This window comes from Thamnophis elegans, chromosome 2 (assembly GCF_009769535.1).
Source record: "Thamnophis elegans isolate rThaEle1 chromosome 2, rThaEle1.pri, whole genome shotgun sequence".
Taxonomy (NCBI): domain Eukaryota; kingdom Metazoa; phylum Chordata; class Lepidosauria; order Squamata; family Colubridae; genus Thamnophis; species Thamnophis elegans.
Window position 1 is genome coordinate 91,295,609 of NC_045542.1, and position 14,508 is coordinate 91,310,116.

The following is a 14,508-nucleotide window of genomic DNA, read 5'->3' on the forward strand; positions in this document are numbered from 1 at the left end:
TCACAGGGGCATAGGATTCTTGCACAGCATCTTTGCAGAGCTTGCATGGTTGACCTCGAGGTCTCTTCCCAGACTCCAGTACACTCTAGTGCAATTGGTAAGGCATACAATGGTCATCCATTCTGATGACATGTCCCATCCATTTAATCTGGGCTCTGATATTCAGAGATTCAATGCTGGTGAACTCTGCCCTCCAGTTTGTAGGTACGATCTTGACAATAAATGCCCAGGATGAAGCAGGGAGCCTACATGTGAATTTTCTCTAGTTGTTTGATGTATCTTCCATACAAAATCCACGACTTGTATCCATTTAAGAAGGAAGGGATGGCCACAGCTCTGTAGAATTTTAGCTTTGCAGAGATATGGATGTTGTGTTGATTGAGAACTCTAGTATGCAGCTCCCCCAGTGTCTGGCTGGACTTGCTGATTGTGGAGTAAATTTCTTTGTCCAAGGATCCATCACTCTACATACATGCATGCATGCATGCATGCATGCATGCATGCATACATACATACATACATACATACTGTACTTATGGTACATACAATTTAGGGGCCAACTTTCAATGACTCTGGACAGCTTACAGTTAAAAGCAAGAAAAAAGATATAAAACTCCAGAAGAAATCACGAATAATCTAAGACAAACTTGCAAACAGAACACCCCATAGCCAAATCTTTAATAGTTTCCTGAACAAGTTCCAGGTGGGAGCCGTATGGATCACTGAAGGGGGGATATAAAATGACAGTGATTTCAATTTTTATTTTAATTGTATTGGATGACAACAGTATTTTATATTTGGTATTTTATTATTGCAAACCAACTTATAATAAGCTTGTATGCAGAGAAAGGCAAAGCATGCATTTAATAATAATTTGACACTCTCTGTGTGATTTCCTTTGACATATGGTCAGTGGTTGACTCAGAAAGAGAAATGGGTGAACATACACTGAAAGAGCTCCCTCCCTCCCTCCCCTCCCCTCGGCATTACAAATTGCCTAAGGCAGAGATACAGTCGCTATTCCTGGCAAGGCAACAGGAGTTCTCTAACTGAGGAGCAGATGCCAAAAGGATTCCCAACCCTGTACTTCACTTTACAAGCTTCTGAGGTATTCTCAAGAGAGAGATTATTCGATCCAACAGTGCCTTTCCCACAGTTTCTCCTTTAATTTGATTTTCAGGGAATAGAGACACTAAACCAAGCTGCTGCCCACACTCCAGCTGTAGCCAACATACTCTGTTTGCTCCCAAAAGAAACAGTGGTGCTACTACACATAGCAGCTCTATCCTGTAAGTCAATAGTATGCTAGAATGAGAGAGGATTTCCTGTCAAATTGAATAACTAGGTAGCCAAAACAACACTAATGTGCTACTAACACTTATGTGCTATGTGTGTCACTTTGAGCAATAGAAGCAATTCACTTATGGCCAAGGCCTACAAATTGTAGATGCATTTCCTGTGTCCTGAGATTTCAACACTGGTAATGTTAGCCTAAAGAAATTGGTGATGGCCTTTGTGAGTTATGGCTGATTCTTCCATGGATACCATCCAGTTTTATACTAGAGCCTTGAGTGTAGTTATCATTTAGGGTAGGGCAGTCAAACTCCCGGCCCATGGGCCGGATGCATGCTAGCCACGCCCACACCCGGTTTAGCAAAGGGGGAAAAAGTCTGTATACATCACGTGATGCTGCCATGACAACGTGAGTCTGACACTCCTGATCTAGGGGCAGATCCCTAGAACTGGTGCTGAATTGGAGCAAGGATAAGAAGACCTTGTTTGCAGTCCATAGAAAGAGGTGCAAGCAGAATTGTAGATACATCTTTGGTTCCCATTTGCAGCTGAAATAGAACATCTTTTTCCTTTTACATGGAAAGTCAACACAATCCAAGAAGATGTTTGTTCCCATACCTGCTGCTTCCAAATCCTGTATGTGGAAGAAGCCATATAGGCACCCAGATTCTTACAGTTCTGTGCTCTAGGTTCATCAGTAGAGGAGGGGCAAGTCAGTCTAGTTTTTAGGTAAGAAAAGATCTGTTGAATCAAGCTAAGTGTCAGGGCTCCAAGTAACACCTGTGGAGGAAATCTTTTTTGGATCTTCAGGGCTGCCATTCAGAGCCATTTTAATCCGAAATGTTGTTTCTCACAATGGCCAACCTGGTTTAAAGTGCTTGCAAGTAGAAGATAGAAACCTGCCTATCTATTGTTGAATTTCTATAATTGATATTATCGCTTCTCGGCCTTTTGGCTAAGATCAAGTGTAGTGTAGTCCAACATACATGCCCCTCAGTCCCTTGGAAATAAACATTGATAGACCTGTCATCCATGAACGTATCCAGTCTACTGCTAAGCCTTTCAGGTTAGTGAACTTGAACGTTACAACATCGTACAGTAGTAAATCCCACTAGTTAAATATGCATTACCCTCAGCTTCAGCTTGCTGATTTGAATATTATAGAGTATTACTTTGAAAATAAATAAAAGATGACAATCCACGTGTCCTTGATTAACAATGGCAGATTGCCATTTATAAGCGTCACGGTCACATGAGTTCGCATTTTATGAGCACTGGCTCATAACTGAGGACTAACTTTAGAGTTACTTTTTTGAGGTTTAGTCAAGAGTAGATCCATTGACCTCTGTATTAAAATCAGCAATCGACAAGCCTGTCACAAGCTATTGATTTCCAAATCTTTCCTTCTGCGATAAAAATGTTAGTGTGGAAAAAAAAATCACTATCTTGATTTCTAATTATGCTTCTCAACTCTGTGTGTTCACTCTTAGATAGAAAAAACAACCTTTGTATTTATTTTTCTTTTTTTAATAGAGAATTTTTGAATAGCTTGCCTTCCGTTTTACATCAACTTGAATTTAGACATACTTGAAAAATTAATTTTTTAAATGTTTTATTTTATTTAAAGAAATATTAGATTTTGATCCAGCTAGAGTTGTTGAGAACAATCATTAGTGGAAATTTAAATGTGTATGCCACTTATAATAATGGCTGATTGCACAATGTGTGTGTTCATTTGGTGTTAATATTTCCCATCACCCCCAAACTCTACAGTTTCTTTGGCTAATGTTCTTTTTTGAGACTTTGGTCAGTCCTGACCTTAGCAGGAAATGTTAAGCATTCTCTACCCCTGGGGATTTTCATAAGTATATTTCTTTCAGCAGGTGGTCTTCTAGATTGTTTGAGAAGAAGAAAAAAAACCTAAAGAAGAAATATTTCCTGAAGCTTAGTGAGTTGGAGGTGACCTGTGTGTGTAGAGAGAATTTGCCTAGAAAGCTATGTTGATTGTAATGCTGTTTGTCAGGGATCTCAGATTAGGAGAGGCTGCATTAAATACAGAGAGTCAGCCTACAGGCAATTGAGCTGGGACATAGTTGGAAGGTGAGCTTTTCTTGTTTGTATGCCAAATGTGGAGATAATCTCTCCCCAGCCTCCCCCAGTCATTTTGCTTCTACTTTGGGAAGCAAAATAAATTTGACTGAATGCTTGGAGGAATTATATCTATTGTCTTTGAAGCTACAAAGATAAGAGACTTCCTGGACTTTAATGTTATAATGCAGGTGGATTTTCTGAACTGGTGACAGATTCTACCCATGCCTGCTTGGCAATGGATAAAGAGATGGCAATAGAGGGAGAATATCAAAGGATTGATTGGACTCTGTTGTTGGATGAGAACCAAGCCAAAAAGAAAATACCTTAATAGGCATTTCTGAAGCAGCCCTAAACACACATTAAAATGGTGTTGTATCAGAAAGGTTTTCCCCAGTAGCCTATTAAATTGAACTACTATTGAGTGTAGAAAATTGCACCAGATGCAGTTAGATTTTTTTTTTTAAAAAAAAAGCAAAATTGTCTTTTTGTTCTGTGTTTTATTTTGGTTCCCAATTCTGATTTTATTGCAAATCAACATGTCATTCAAATATTCAAGAAATACCTTTTTCCAGCAATAATTGCAATTAAACCTCTGTGTATTTAAGTTGATTGTTTTAAGCCAATACCAAAGGATACAGAATGAATTAGGATCCTAAATATTGTGGAAAAAGCAGGAAGGTCTGGAAAAATCTTCTAGCAGTAAGAAAGAATGTTCTGTGATTTAATTGTTATTGTACAGAATAGTAACAGAAGCTCTTTGGAAGGTAGAGGGCTCTGTCTTCTTCTAAAGGTTCTTGAAAGGTTCCTTACAGTCTGGGAACTCTGGTCTTTGGTGTATTTGTTGAAGGATGGATACCCAAAGGACCGAATACTATCAGCCTAACATATCAGAATTACTTTTTCATGGAGACTGATAAAATTAAACAAGGTTTTCAGAATAGAGTTGACTCCAGGTTGTCCTCCCAATAATTGAAGCTCTAATCATGTGAGTAGGCGAAGATGAGAGGGTTTTTTCTAGTAAAAAAGGTACAAAAATCAAGTTAATAAGTTGGTCATTAATAAATTACTGGTTCTGAGAATAGAAAGTGCCTGTTTCTTAGAGACACACAATTCTAGAATTGTCTCTCTACAAAAATCACAAATGTAAGCATAAAAATGGAAAGATTATTCTACTGCCTCCTGAGACAATATTTTTAAAATCATAATTACAGATAGAGATTTTTCTAGAAATCTTCTTTATCCTGACAAGTCATCTGTCTAGCTAGCTCGGCATTTCCTATCCTGACTGATAGTTTTCTGGAGTTGGGGCTTCTTCCAGATAAAAACATAAGCAATTGTTTTATCAGATTCTATCACTTTTTTGTATCGGTACCTTGCTATGTTCTATTTGTACAGAAAACTGGTATAGCCAAATCAGCAGTGTTTCTGCCACACCTTTTCCCAAACTTTAAGTGTATATATTTATAACTGATTGTAAATCCCATCAATTGCACCTGTGTGAGGCTGATTAATGGAATTACAATCATGTCCCAACATTGACCAATTAGTTGCCTGCTAAAACAGCATCTTCTGGAGCTGCATGCAGAATCTTGACTACTCAAGGCTCTGAATTATAGCTCTGCAGAAGACAATTGTTTGTAGTGGCCTTTCATCAATCATGCACTATGTTCTTTGCCCTCTATCTCTATTACATATCTTGGGAATAAGTAGAGCCAAGGAATCTTCTAAAATGGAGGAGTTGTGCAGTAGTGACTTTCTGACACTACACCACTACTAGTAGATGCCCAGACCAGATGACAAAGCCATATTTTCAGCCCTTCCAGAAGACCAGAAAGATTGGGTCCAGTCTGATTTTGAGAAGGGGGGGATGTTTTAGAGCGTGAGTGCCTTCTAGGTCCTGACAGATGACGTTCTTTCCCATTAGACTCTGCCTGTAATATAAAACTAAACAATTATAGCAGGCTTGTTTCCTGATAAATTTAAAAAAATGGGAACAAGTTTAATTGATTTCCCCAGAGAACTAAGAGTTCTTACTTTCTGACAAAGGGTCTAATTTTATAGCTTAGTCAATTTCACGAAACAATCTGTTGGCTCAATTGTTCCTGTTGGTTGGCTGGGGAACCCAAGTGTTAAGAGAAAATAATTCAGGACCCAATCACCGGAGTCAAAGTGCAAAGTAGTTCCTATTTTAGTTATTCCCTAAAATATTTACTTTGCTGAATTATGCATACATACACCGAAAGAATAAAAGAAAGAGCATATTGAACTCCATAATTAAGTAACTAATTGGAGGGTGCAAGGCTAAGATAATACCTTCATTTCAGAAGAAAAGAACATTTAGGAAGCCATTCGTTAAAGCCTTATAAAGAGAAAGGAAAGGCAGGAACTGTTTTTGAGACAAAAGTGCTTTCCTTCATATTTTTATAAAAAAAGAGATTTGGAGACCAGAACAGCTGGAAAGCACTTTTTTTAAAAGGACTAGTTGGAAAATGTGGGACAATTATAAATGAGTAACACAGTAATTTGGAAATTACATGCCCATGATTCCCCCAAAATAAGACTGGGTCTTATTTTCTTTTGGGTTCCAAAATAAGCACTAGGGCTTCTTTTTTGTGGTGTCTTATTCCCCCCCCCCCCATGTATGGGAGACCCACATCTTCTGCTAACTCATGGTGGGGCAGGAGACCATGTGGTGCATCAGTGCAGCTGCTGCAAGGTAGGGGTGTAACTACCCCATGTGCCCTGCAATGGCTCACCTCAGGGCTCCTGCAGCCAGGCTAGCCATGCCCCAACACATGCTTCACTTTGTGGCGGTGGCTCGGCCAGCCCCGTCCAGCAGGACCCACAGAATAGGAGGTCGAGCAACACACCGGTACCACTGCCACAAAGGCAAGGCAGGGTGGTGGTGGTAAAGCTGTCCCACAAACCCTACACTGACTTTCCTCAGGACTCCTGCAGTCAGGCCATCCACGTCCTGACACCTGTCTCACCTCACAGCTGTGGCACACTACTAAGCTTCCTGCTCCATTGTGGAGCAGGAAGCTTAGTAGTGTAATTATAGCAGTTAGCAGTTAGCAATAGCAGTTAGACTTATATACCGCTTCATATGGCTTTCAGCCCTCTCTAAGCGGTTTACAGAGTCAGCATATTGCCCCCAACAACAATTCGGGTCCTCATTTTACCTACCATGGAAGGCTGAGTCAACCCTGAGCCAGTGAGATTTGAACAGCTGAACTGCAGATCTGCAGTCAGCTGAAGTAGCCTACAGTGCTGCATTTAACCACTGCGCCACCTTGGCTCTTCAAGTCAATTAGAAGAAGTGGGCAGTAATTAGAATAAGTGGGCAGGCAACCATGTGGACTTCTGCTTCATATAGCTGTTGGTGCTGCTGCCGCAAGGCATGTGTCGGGGCATGGATGGCCTGGCTGAGGGGGCCCTGAGGTAAGCTGGTGTGAGGCAGCTCCACCACTCCTCACCTCGCCTTGTAGCCATGGCACCGTGAGCAACCAGATGGAATAGGCGGGCAGCCGGCTATGGAGGCTATTAAGTAGGGCTAATTTTGGAGGTATATTAGGCGCATGCATAAAAACATGCTAGGGTTTATTTTCAAGATAGGTCTTGTTTTAAGGGAAACAGGGTATATATGTCACAAAGAAGGCATGGCTCTTAACAATTAAAAATGTTGCTTGGAAGTATTCTCAAGACATGTTTTTGTTCCTCCCTACCTGAAGATCTTGATGACCGAATTAAACCTTCTCTGAGAACAAGTGAGATACACTAGCACCATGTTTACTTATTTTAGCTAATCAGCTTAAAATTTTATACTTTAGAAGATACAGCTGCCATATTAATCTAATAATTGACTAATTACAATCTGGTGGAATTTCTTCTTCTTCTTTTTTACATCAGGGACCCACCTACTAAAAATCACCTACTACTTTATATTTTCCTAATATGGTTTTGACGTAGTTTCTGTGCTGTACTATTGGTCTCTTTATACCATAGTTTTTCAGACTCACAGTGAAAGTTAGCACTCTGGCCATCACTGCCAAGCTATAGCTTGAAGTGTGGAACATAATCAACTCATAGAAATGTCTTTTCATGCTGGAAACTGTTGTGATCGCATATCTTGAGTATGGTTGCATGCTCTAAGATGTGTTTGTTGAATTCTGTGGGTCAGTGATAGGTGGGAAGGAGCACTAAATAATACTGGTATGTTGTCAGATGGGCAACTGTTTTCCTTGTTTTAGTTTTCCATGCTGATAATCTTAAAATCTGCAACACTACTGTACTGAATTAGCACATGCATACTAGGCATTGACACAAGGTAGTCAAAACTTAAATATGAATGATTGCTTTAGCCAAGATCTACATTCTTAAACTATGAGTGGAATTTAAGGAGGGGAAATTATTTTTAAACATCTTTTTGCAATTGATGTACGCAATAAAATCAGGAAGACTTACTTTATCAGAGATATTGTAGTTCTGCTACCACCGATATTTTCTTTTTAATATTTATTTTCATCCACATAAATACTGCTATGCCAGACAAATATTTCACCAGCGTTATGGTTCTGTAAGAAAATACTACAAGAGTTTAGTACTTAAGAGCTATGGTCAATAAAAGGGAAGCAGTAGTAATTGTATATGACTGTTAAGTAGTATGCTTTGCACAAGCGGTTCAGATTAAAGGTAGATAATAACATGCAATCAAAAATGTGTTCAGTTCCACGTGATTTAGAATTCAATCCTATTCAAAGATTCTTCCAGAGAAAATCTCAATCTGGTGGACTTCAAAATATTTTAATTGTTCCAGACCGGTTGACCAGGGTCTTATAGGGCAAGTAGGATAATGCCCCCCTCTCCTCTCTTCCTCTATTTGGCCTGTTGGTGTGCCCATCCTTCCTTTGATTTCCCCTTAGCTGTGCACCATTGGTGTAATGTTTTAATTCATGTGTGGCATATCAACTGGTGACTTGTTCCTCCCAAGTATTCCTGTGCTATCCTGTCCCTTCCCTTAGAGGCTCTGAGTTGGAAGGAGGAAGACTTGCCTACTGCTGTTACTATTAAAAGATTTGCAGTTATATAAACACAACCTAGGAAGAACCGAATTGAAGTTATTTTACAGTAGTCCAAGAAAACATGCTTCCTATCCTACATGGCTCTATCTCATTTTCATGATGGTTGAAAAAAGTTGAGGTTATATGGTCTAGATGTTGATTCAACTGAAAAATAAAAACACGCATCCTGGAAGGAGGCAATTATAACAGCAATACAATAGAAGTGGAAATCTTCCCCCAAGGGGAAATAAAACGTAAATGGTTTTATTTTGTCTATCATTTTGTCTATCATCATGTTTATCATTTTCTAAGGAAATTTTTAGGATCTGTATAAGACATGGCTGTATTCTGGAATTATAAACAATAATGGAAGTCCTTTTTCTTCTTCTTCCTCCTCCTCCTCCTCCTCCTCCTCCTCCTCCTCCTCCTTTTAGATTGTCAATATTGAGGACTAATGGAACTTGATGTAAGCCTATGCTTAGGTAGTTTTGAGGAAGCTATGAAGGTTATAGCCCACCTAAACATATTTATCTCTCTCCATTTCTCTCCTTCTCTCTCCCTCTCTCCCCCTCTCTCCCCCTCCCTGCCTCCCCTTTCTATGGGTATCTTTGAGTTACTTGGGTTGAATTATTTTGTTCTTGACTTTTGAGTCACTAGCTCCTAAAAAGAAATATGCTAAATTCAAAAGAATGGAACATTTAGCCTCTGACCAAGTGGAATAGAATTTCTCCTTCCATCATCTGTTTTATTTTGTTCCTTTTTTTCCTAATTGGAAGGAAAAGCAAGGAGATATTTAGGGTGGTTGTGATGGAGAGGACTCATGATTAAAACAAAAGTTATCAGTGCCTTGTTCTCCCAGTTGCTTAGGGCTCACTGATGATTAAAGAGGCAGAGGTGATATTTCCCTGTCAGTCACTGTTGCCTGCTCTGCCTTTCCTTCCATGCATTGCCATTAAATCTGTTGGCTGTCAGTTCTCTGGATGTAGCCATGGGAACTCTGATGTCACTAATGAGAGCTTGTGACTTTTCTTCTGTGCAGGAAGGAACTGGAGGACTAGTGAAGGCAGGAGGTGCCTGGACGGTGCAATGTGAAGGATTGAAAATGGCAGAGAACAAAAGAAAACCATCTTATGACTCCAAGGTGGAATTCTTGATTAAATAGTTTTTTCTTGCGCCCGCTGCCTTCCGTGCCCTGTACATATCACAAGTGTGCATTTTCCCAACAAAAGAAAAGTGCTGAGGTGTGCTCTGTGGATGGAGAGGAGGGAAAAGTAAATGTAATGGTTAACGTCTAGTAAGCACTTTGGGAGATTAAAAGGGCTATTTGGAGCTTTAGGAAAGGAAGTGGTTGAAACTGTGGCAGTGCTCCTGTCATTCCAAGCAATTGCCTCTGGGAAAATTACTGATTGACAAAGGAAGATGCTGAGTTCAGTGTAGGGGAACAAAATGCTGTTCTGCTCAGCGGCTGCAAGGAAACATCTTTCTAGGAAGTCCTAACATTCTTTTTCTTGTCTATTCTTGATCTATATAAAATCTTGTTTAGAGAATGCTGCTTTCTGTACAGATTGTGTGTGTGTGTGTGTGTTGTGTTGTGTTGTGTTGTGTAGTGTATACCTTCGGGCCACTGCCTGGGCAAGTCCTTGCTGTTTTCTTACTGAGGTTTTGGAAGTGATTTGCCATTGTCTGCTTCCTGAGCTGAGAGAGAGTAACTGGCCGAAGGTCATCCAGCTGGCTTTATGCCAAAGACAGGATTCGAACTCATGACCTTCCAATTTTTAACTTTCTAACTTTGTCCTTTATCTGCCCCAATACCTGGGTCTTTATATGGAATGACCTCCATCATATTAGCTGTGCATGTATACTCATGCATTGTGCGTGTTATATGTTCTTCTTGTTTGAAAAAGAAAGGTGGCTGCACAAATTTCATTCATTACTATGATGTCTGAATTTTACTCCAAGAAGAAAATGGAATAAACTTAAAAAAAATCAAAGGTATAGTAGTTCTAGCTTATAGCTTGTTTGTATAGGAATTATTACCTGTAATCTGTATGTAGGGCCATTATCCCTTTATCTCAGGTAGGGACAAAAATAACTGGATTAAGGTAGGTATAATCTGATCTCATCTCAAATCAGCTTGTTTTAATAATGTCGTTTGAAAACTTATTTTAGGTAATTGGCCTTTAAGCATGGTATAAGCAAATGCACATAAAGGCTGAAAAACAGCAGAATCTTCAAATTCACAGTTTGACCATGAATTTGGTAAGGTGTAGCCAGAGGCTGATTTAACTATAGCTTCGGCTATAGCCATTAGAAAAGCCTCCACTGAATAGCTGGAGACTCACGCTGGCATTTATTAATATCCTTGCTTTCCCTGCTAAGATGTCAAGGTGAGAAACGGCAGGCCATCGACTGCTGCTCAGCCTCAATTCAAAGGCTGCTGCTGGCGACCTAGATGTCTCTCTTCCAGCTTTCAGCAAGGCATAACAGCTCCAGCTTGGAAGATGGGAGAGTTGAAGAATGTTTAAAGCACTTGCAAGTGATGAAAGGAATGCCTTTTACTGCAGATAGATAGAACAAATTGTGACAGGCAGACCTTGTGAACATTTCCCAAAACCTGCATAAAGCAGAAGTTGATGTGCGTCAGGTGTATGAGAGCAAAATCCATGAGATAGGCAGGGTGTCATTTTTTGGGGGGAAAAAAGATATGTTCATTTCTCATATATACATTCACAAATATACAATCTCATAACTGTTATTAATAATGTGTATTATATTTTAACATTTATAACAATTTCCCCTACAATTAACAATATAATTGAGATTGCTTTTCTACCATCTCATACACCCATATTATTTTACAACAACCCTACTTCTTCCTTCCTTCCTTCTCTCCCTTTTTCTCTTCTTTTCTACTTCCTTCCTCCTCTCCTTCCCTTTCTCTACTTCCCCTTCCTCTCCCCCACTCCTCCCCGCTTCTTCTTCCCTTTCCTACCCTCTATCCTACTCTTACTTCTCCTCCATTTCTTCCTCTCCTTTTCCCTTTCTTCTTTCTCTCTCCTTTCTCCTCTCCTTCCTAGAGATAGGGTGTAATCTAATTGGAGATCTTGAAGGCCAACATCTTATCTAAGGTTCAGTTGTGCTTTTCCTATGGTGCATTGGTTGTGACAGATCTTGCTACCTTTTCCATGGTGGTCTGGCTCATGATTTTGGCTAAATTTCCATCAGAATTGTTGCACCATGGGTTCCTTGCCAGTTTGCGCCAGCACCCTGTGTTCTATTTTTCAAATTAAGATTATTTGCATTTGGACAAAGCCTTTCCTGCCTGGCAAACCATATGGAAAAGTCCAGAGGAGTTACCAGGAGTTGAATTTGGTCTGATGGAGATTTTACTCCATCAGGAGATTTTCGGTTATATCTAAAAGCGACAAGCAATATTTTGTTTCAGCTTATTTGTTAGTTAAGTTTGAATCTCAATCTTTCTTTAGAAACTCCGTTTAAAATATTTGCAGTCCTTGCCTACCAATTTTATACTCACTGTAGTTTTATACTGCAGGTTATTGGAGTGACAATGACTGAGTGACCTCAACCCATCACTGAGATTCATAGATCTGAACCTAGATGTATTTATTTAATCAATTAATATTCCCTTCAACCCACAAATTACCGCCCTAGGGGGTTAATATAGGTTTGCAAACCAGACCAACATCAACAAGATTTTTTTTAAAAAACACACAAAGACAGTGTAACTGTAACCAGTCAATATTTCTGGTTTCTGCTCCCTACAGAGGGACTCATCCATCACCCCAGTCCATTTCTTGGGGCAAAAAACAGTTCTTTAAGACTTTTAAAAAGCCAGTAGGATAAAGGCCATTTGAATCTTGCAGGGTAAGCTGTTCCAGTGGCTGATGCTGCAACAGACAAAGCTTGCCTTCTGGCTAGGCCAGATGATACTTTCCTACAGAGGGGACTAGAACATCTTACTCATTTGGATCTCTTGGGGTAGGCAAACTCAGTTGGATATTGGCAGTCGTTCAACTAACCCAGCCCTGTAATCAGGATCATGAATTGTTCCCAGAAGCCTATTGGAAAATAGCAACAACATATAACTCTTCTTGTGTATTCTTATCAGAGCAAATGATCACAAATTTTAAAAATAAGTCTATCAAAAGACAACCCACACCAACCAAGGGCTCTGTTTCCAAAGTAACAAGCCAATCTCCCACCAGAGGAGCTGTGTAAGAACATTATTCAGATGAGTACAAACACACTGCAGCAAGCCAGAACACCAGAAAAAAGAAAACAGATCGCCTATACAAAATGCGATACCCATGCAACAACATGCCTGACCATGCAATCACTACAGCACAACCAACACAAGCTAGGGAAAGGATAACATTGGCAGATAAACATAAAAAAACAACTTAGGAACAAGCAATAAACCATTACAACAACACAGTTTCAAAGCAGCACAGAAAGCAACTATGTCACTATGCTAGTTAGGAGAGCCAGTTTGATCTATTGGTTAAGGTACCAGGCTAAAAACCAGCTGTAGTCTCGCCTTAGCATGAAAGCCAGCTGGGTGATTCTGGGCCAGTCACTCACTCTCTGCAACCCATTTCACTGGGTGGTTGTGGGGGACAATAGGAGGAAGGAAGGAATAGAAGAAGCGGGATTCAATTTGAGTCAGTCACTGGATCAAAGGTTTATTTTTTTCAAGCTTTTGGGCTCGTCTTGGAACCCATCCTCAGGGAACTTCTCTCTCTCTAGAATGTTTGCACACATTCACACATTCTGGGGGGAGAGGGAGGGAGAGAAAGTTTCCTGAGGATGGCTTCCACCATGAATCTGAAAACTTGAAAGAATAAACCTTCGGGCCCAGTGACCAACTCATATTGAATCCTGCGATATTGTTGTGGGACATGTATATTTGCCTTCATTTGTGAGTATTAGATATGTTTATAATCTTGAATTATTTATCAAAATAACAATGGTAGATTAAACATACAAATAAAGAACACAAAACCAGCAGTCGGAAGACGTGACCCGACAATTGCGCAATAGACATATGCGCGCCAACAAAATAGTGCCGATTAAAACGCGACGTCAAAATCGTGACCACAAATTTGTGACGTTAAAATCGCGACGACAAGGACAATAAAATTGAAATAATTACTGTTAGGGTTAGGGTTAGGGTTAAATAAAATCGAAAAAATTACTGTTACTCTTTGATTAGCGAATTAGTTCAATGTGACCACACACCATTTAAATGTCGGTGCGCATTTGTTGGCGCGCTATTGTCAAAAATCAATTAGCGATTTTGACGATGCTCATTTGTCCGTCGCGGTTTTGTCGGCGCGCATATGTCTATTGCGCATTTGTCAGTGAACCGTCAGAAGACACTATGCCTTAATCTCACAACATATGAATAGGTTCTACACAGTTTCAGCTGGGAATTGTAAGTATCCTAGACCAAGCTAAATTCAAAAATGTTATGGAATTTTTGGAAGCTTGGCATTCTGACAATCAGCTATCAATAGACACTCAAAAATAAACTACATTTACACCATACAAAAGAGTTAATAAAAAAGCTAAGGAGACAAAAAGGCCAGAACATATCCTCTCCAGAAGCCAACATCAATGTGGGGATTAATACCAGGTAATCAAGCAAGAAACAGTACCCTAATCAAGAAACTATATAAATAGACCTTGACTTAGAAATATTCATTTAGCAACTGTTTGAAATTAATGACAGTGCTAAGATAAGTGACTTACAATCAATTGTCGTAGTGACCTTGCTGGTCACATGATTACAATTTAGGCACTTGGCAACTGATATGAATTTACATTGGTTAAAGCATTTTGGGGATTATGTGATTGCCATTTGTGATCTTCTCGGATTTCCAATAAACAAAGTCAAGGGGGGATGGATGACGACAATGACCAAATTCACTTAATGACAGTGGCAACAAAGTCATAAAATCAGGGGTGACTCACTTAACAATTGCATTTCTTAGCAGTAGAAGGTCTGATCCCATCTATGCTTGTAAATTGGGGACTATCTGTA

General features: G+C 39.7%; 1 protein-coding gene across 4 annotated transcripts in view; it reads left to right on the top strand.

Annotated features, from left to right (window-relative positions):
* The window catches only part of NDST1 (N-deacetylase and N-sulfotransferase 1), a 99,044-nt gene that overhangs the window by 44,906 nt on the left and 39,630 nt on the right, over positions 1–14,508 (top strand). The window contains exon 2 of one of the 4 annotated variants that reach the window (XM_032209288.1): positions 9,484–9,585. The exons of the other annotated variants lie outside the window; for them this stretch is intronic. The gene's annotated coding sequence lies outside the window, so the exon portion shown is untranslated. The remainder of the gene's footprint in view (positions 1–9,483; positions 9,586–14,508) is intronic. 4 annotated transcript variants of the gene reach the window in all.